At 39.5% G+C, this 6,402-nt stretch overlaps 1 non-coding gene across 1 annotated transcript; it reads left to right on the top strand.

The window, feature by feature from the left end:
* The first annotated feature begins 4,741 nt into the window (after positions 1–4,741).
* Positions 4,742–4,847, top strand: LOC141687972 (small nucleolar RNA R71). The gene has a single exon (XR_012561445.1). It is a non-coding gene; the product is annotated as a small nucleolar RNA R71 (small nucleolar RNA).
* The last annotated feature ends 1,555 nt before the right edge of the window (positions 4,848–6,402 follow it).

Below are 6,402 nucleotides of genomic sequence, written 5' to 3'. Positions count from 1 at the left end.
TAACCAAAGCCAGTCTTTGTGGGAACGAACTAGAAAAAATTCTATATTACTTGCGGACGCGTATACTTTCGTGAAATATTAGCGCATGTTTAGCCCTAACACTAATGTACCATAAACATGAGTTGCCTCCCAAGAAGCGCTTGGTGTATGTCGCTAGCTTGACGTAGAATTCCGAGATCAAGTTGATAATAAAATGGCACTAACCACCTCACGGTTTTCCGTATCTCCATAATAATGCTTGAAACGTTGTCCATTCACCTTGAATTCCTGACCTGGATCATTCTCAAAAATTCCAACCGCTCTATGTGGAAACACAGTTTTGACAACAAACAACCCTGACCATCTCGACTTCAATTTTCCAGAAAAAGATGGAGATGAGAGTTGAACAAAAGAACTTTTTGCCCCAGCATAAATGATTTGAGCACTAGACCCTTATCGTGACATCTCTTAACTTTCTCCTTGTACATTTTGTTGTTCTCATACGCTTGAAGTCGGAACTCGTCGAGTTCATTTAATTGAAGCATCCTTTTCTTACCAGCTATAGTCAGATCAAGGTTCAGTTTCTTGAAATCCCAATATGCCTTGTGCTCTAGCTCCACAGGAAAATGACATCCTTTACCATAAACCAACTAGAACGATGACATGTGATCATTCATATTATATCTCTGTATCATAGCAGTGAACTTGCGATCCCTCGTCACTGATTATGACTCTTGGAGTTCCGAATCTTGTGAATATCTGCTTGTGAAGAAAATTGAGCACTACCTTCGCATCATTTTTCGGCAAAGCTTTAACTTCCACCTATTTTGAGACATAATCTATTGCCAACAAGATATACTTATTATTGCACGATGAGATAAATGGCCCCATGAAGTTAATTCCCCAAACATCGAAGACCTCAACCTCGAGAAGCAAATTAAGAGGCATCTCATCCTTCTTTAACATATTACCAACACGCTGGAAGCGATCACACTTCAAAATGAACTGATGTGCATCCTTAAACAATATAGGCCAGAAGAAACCTTTTTGAAGGATACGAGCTGCTGTCTTTTCTCCACTTTAGTGGCCTCCAAAATAGTTGAATGGTAGTCTCGCAAGATACCCTCCGTCTCGCTGTACGGAATACATATCTTGATGATTTGGTCAGCTCCTTGCCAAAACAAAAATGACTCATCCCACATGTACCACTTCACCTCATGAAGAAACTTCTTCCTTTGAGCATAAGTTAAGTCTAGGGGCATAATGTTGCTGACAAGATAGTTCACAATGTCTGTGAACCAAGGTTCTTCTTCTTGCACCCCCAAACAACTGCTTGTCAGGAAAAGACTCATTTATCACTATCTTATCATGTGAAGCTGTACTTGGATCTTCTAACTAAGATAGATGATCTATAACTTGATTCTCAGTACCTTTCCTATACTTGATCTCCAGTTCAAACTCTTGGAGTAAAAGAACCCATCTAATCAATCTATGCTTCGAGTCCTTCTTCGAGACGAGATAACGAATCGCAGCGTGATTAGTGAAAACTGTCACCTTCGTCCCAAGAAAATAAGATCGAAACTTCTAAAAACCGTAGACAATGGCTAAGAGTTCCTTCTCAGTAGTAGTGTAGTTCAGTTGAGAACCATTGAGGGTTTTACTAGCATAATGGACCACATGAAATACATTATTCTTCCTTTTCCCAAGAACCGCTCCAACTGCATAGTCACTCGCATCGCACATCATTTCAAAAGGCTCATTCCATTCAGGTGTAGTTATGACATGTGTCGTGATCAAGCTCTTCTTTAAGCTCTCAAAAGCAGCTAGACACTCATCATCAAACTTGAAAGGGACATATTTCTCTAATAGATTGCACGATGATTTAGAGATTTTAGAGAACCCCTTGATGAACCACCGATAAGAACCCGCATGACCAAGAAAACTACGGATTCCCTTAACAGAAATTGGTGGAGGAAGGTTTTCAATGACCCCATCCTTGGATTTGTCCACCTCAAGACCTATACTAGATACCTTGTTCCCAAGAATGATGCCATGTTGCCCCATAAAGTAACATTTCTCCCAGTTGAGAACCAGATTGGTGTCAACACACCTTTTAAGAACTGTGCCAAGATTTTGTAAGAACTCGTCGAAAGAATCCCCGAACACAGAAAAATCATCCATAAACACGTCCATATTCTGACCAATCATGTCAGAGAAGATGGCCATCATGCATCTCTGAAATGTGGCAAGTGCACCACATAACCCAAAAAAAAATACTTCTGAAGGCAAAAGTACCAAACGGACAAGTGAAGGTAGTCTTTTCTTGATCTTCTAGAGTAATGCAGATCTTATTATAGCCCGAATAGACGTCGAGAAGATAATAGTATTCGTGCCCAGCCAACCTGTTGAGCATATGATTAATGGAAGGAAGTGGAAAGTGATCCTTCCTTGTGGCTTTATTCAACTTTAGATAATCCATGCACACTCTCCACCCCGTGACTGTTCGAGTTGGGATGAGCACATTCTTTTCATTAGCAACCACTGTGATGCCTCCTTTCTTCGGCACACACTGAACTGGGGTCACCCAAGAACTTCCAGAAATAGAATAAATGATGCCTGCGTCTAGCCACTTAAGAATTTCCTTCTTCACGACCTCCTTTATGGTAGGATTTAACCTCCTATATTGCTCAACCGTCGGTTTGCTTCCTTCTTCTAGTAGAATTTTATGCATGCAATAAGAAGGGCTGATTCCCTTAATATCTGCTATAGTCCATCCAATTTCCGACTTGAACTCTCTCAGAATTCTCAAGAGCTTTTCCTCATCACTACCTGAAAGGTCAGATACAATAATAACATGCAAAGTAGATGCATCACCTAAAAACGCAAACCTTAAGTGTTCAGGCAAATGTTTAAGCTCGAGTGTAGGAGCTTCCTCAATAGATGGCTTGAGACGCCCCTCAGCATTTTTGAGTTCTGATAATCCAAGAGATTCAAAAGACATATCTAACCTTCGCTTCCAAAGAGAAGCAATCAAATAATGCAACTGCTCATCACCTTCATCATCTTCACTATCTAAATCCCCCATCAAGGCTTTCTCTAGGGCATCAGACCTTAACATTTGATCAAGTTCTAAAGCAACCATAGAATCGAATAATTCCACTTTTAAGCACTCATCTTCATCAGTAGGGAATTTCATGGCATTGAAAACATTAAAGGTCACATCCTGATCTTGTACTCTCATAGTGAGCTCACCCTTTTGCACATTAATCAAGGTTCGGCCAGTAGCAAAGAATGGTCTTCTCAAGATTATGGGAATCTTTTTATCTTCCTCGAAATCAAGAATTACAAAGTCAGCATGAAAGATGAGTTTGTCCACCTTGACCAAGACATCCTCCAAAATGCCTCGTGGATATGTAATAGAATGATCGGCCAACTGCAAGGACATATATGTAGACTTTGGATCAGGTAAACCCAACTTCTTAAAGATAGACAAAGGCATCAGATTGATGCTAGCTCCCAAATCACATAAACACTTGTCGAATGACAAGTTTTCGATGGTGCAAGGAATAGTGAAGCTTCCAGGATCTTTAAGCTTTGGAGGCAACTTCTGTTGCAGCACATCAATGCATTCCTCCGTAAGAGCAACATTCTCTAAGTCATTGAGCTTCACTTTTCGAGAGAGAATACCCTTCATAAACTTCGCATAGCTAGGCATTTGTTCAAGAGCTTCAGCAAAAGGTATGTTGATGTGAAGTTTCTTGAAAACTTCCAAGACTTAGCAAAGTGCTTATCCAACTTCTGCTTCTGCAACCTTTTTGGAAAAGGAGGTGGAGGATAGACCTGTTTTCCCCTGTATTACCCTCAGGAGGAGTGCTGATAACAGCTTTCTTCCTTGGTTCCACCTCGGCATCCTTCAGCACCTCCTCTTCACCTATAACTTCAGTTTCTGAAACTTGAGATTTTTCAGGGCTTGCAACCTTCCCAAACCTCAAAATAATTGCCTTAACCTGCTCTTTTGCTTCCCTCTTGCCTGGAACTTCTGTGTCACTAGGGAGTGTACCAGGTTGTCTATCTAACAAAGCATTGGCAATCTGCCCAATTTGATTCTCCAGAGTCTTGATAGAATCCGCTTGGCTCTTGCACATGAGCCTCAACTCCTCCAATTCAGATTTTTCATTAGATTGACTGGTACTTCCATGCGGTAGTTGTTGAAGTAAGAGTTGTTATCTTGGTGCATATTGCGGTTGTTGAAAACCAGGAGGGTTGAATTGCTTTGCTGCATACGACTAATAAGGCTGTTGCACCGTATTCTGATTGTTGCTCCAGCTGAAGTTAGGATGATTTCGGTTGTTGGGATGATAAGTGGCTGGAACTGGTTGCTACGACCTCTGAAAGTTGCATACAAACTGAGCTGATTCAGTAGAAATAGCACACTGCTCAGTTTCATGCGCACCTGCACAAAGCTCAAAACACTTGCGATCTGATTAACTCCATAATTAGCCAAAGAATCCACCTTTATCGTTAAAACCTTAAGCTGAGCAGCTGTAGCAGTAGCTGTATCCACCTCCAGAATTCCTGCTACTTTGCCTTGAGGTAGTCTTTGAGTTGGGTTATGGTATTCATTAGCAGCCATCAGTTCAATCAACTCATAAGCTTATCATAGTTCTTAGCCCATAAGGCTCCACCTGATGCTGCATCGAACATGGGTCTAGACTGTGCTCCCAAACCATTGTAAAAGCAATTGATGATAATCCAATCAGGCATGTCATGTGAGGACACTTCCTAAGCATCTCCTTGTAGTGCTCCCAAGCCTCACACAAAGATTCTCCCGATTGTTATGCAAGTTGAGTGAGAGCGTTTCTGATTGTAATTGTCTTCGCCATGGGGAAGAAATTAGTTAGAAACTTCTGAGCAAGATCCTCCCAAGTGGTGATAGAACCTGCTGGTAGAGAATGTAACCAACACTTAGCTTTATCCATCAGAGAGAATGGGAAAAGCCTCAGTTTTATAGCATCTTCAGAAATATTGTTGAACTTGAAAGTGTCGCAAATCTCGATGAAATCTCTAATGTGCATGTTGGGATCTTCCGTTGGGAGAACCCCCAAACTGGACTGAATTATGCACCATCTGAATCGTGCTAGACTTGATTTCAAAGGTGTTAGCTGCAATGGTTGGTCTGATAATGCTAGAATGAATGTCATTAATCTTTGGTTGAAAGTAATCCATCAAAGCCTTCAAATTCGCTGCTTGATCTCCCATTGTAATGATCGCTTCTTCTTCAACTTTCTCAACTTCTTCAAAAACTTTTTCAACTACTTCAACTTCTTCCAGTGCTTCTTTACGAGATTGAGAATGTGTTCACATACACACCCTCTAGAGTACTTGAAACACCAACAAAGTAAACAAGTAAGAAAAAAATACAAGTCAGTGAACTTTAAAAACCAATTATGTCAAGCATATAAACTAAATTAAACACCGAGTCCCCGGCAGCGGTGCCAAAAACTTGTTAGGGCAAAAACACGCGCTAAAATTACACGCAAGTATACACGTTCCCAAGTAATATAAGATATAAATCAGATTCATACCCACAAAGACTCTTTTTAGTTAACTTAAGATTATGCACCTATGCAACAATGGTATGGCTATCGCTCAATGCTACGACAATAACAAGTTGAGATGTTTATAACTAAGATTAAACTAACATGCAATTAACTAAGAATAAAAGTGATTGAATTAACTATATAAGAGAAACATGGGATTCTAACTTTATTAAATACTTCATTCAAAGTCATTGTTCTTAACCTTAGCATGCAATGGTGATGACAACTAATCAGATAACACGAAACTAGTAAATGCCAACTTTCGTTGTACGAATACCCTACTACCAGAAATCCACAAAAGAGATAGAAGCTGAATAGACACAAATTATGTTGAGGCCCTATATATCTATAGAATTTGACAACATAAAGGTTTAATGAACAAGTTATCTATCGTGATTACATAGGGAAAGTAAGATGGTTAAAATTACCTACAAATCATGCATAATAAATACATGAACCTATGCTAGCATGGGAAGTTCTAAATCTCTATATTCACCGTTGCTTCAATATAGATTAATAAACTATCTTATATATTCACAACGCACATAAGACAAAAACGCACAACCAATACTAGGATATCATACAATAACCACACACTTAGGTATCAAAATAATTAACTATAGAAATCCATAAGTAAATCCGTTAGAACCCCATGACAACGATTAGTTCATAACCGAACTCATCATCACCATGGGTTCAAATGAAAGCATGGTAAATAACTAAGATAAACAAGGTCAGAAGTAACTGAATAATAATAACAAAGTAGGTTAACAAGAGTATTAGGTTCAAAAAACAAAGAAAACAAGCATCCAAGATTACAACT

The sequence above is a fragment of the Apium graveolens genome, chromosome 9, assembly GCF_009905375.1.
Source record: "Apium graveolens cultivar Ventura chromosome 9, ASM990537v1, whole genome shotgun sequence".
In the NCBI taxonomy this organism is placed as follows: Eukaryota; Viridiplantae; Streptophyta; class Magnoliopsida; order Apiales; family Apiaceae; genus Apium; species Apium graveolens.
Note: the sequence above shows the minus strand (reverse complement) of the source record. Positions and strands in the feature narration are given on the sequence as shown.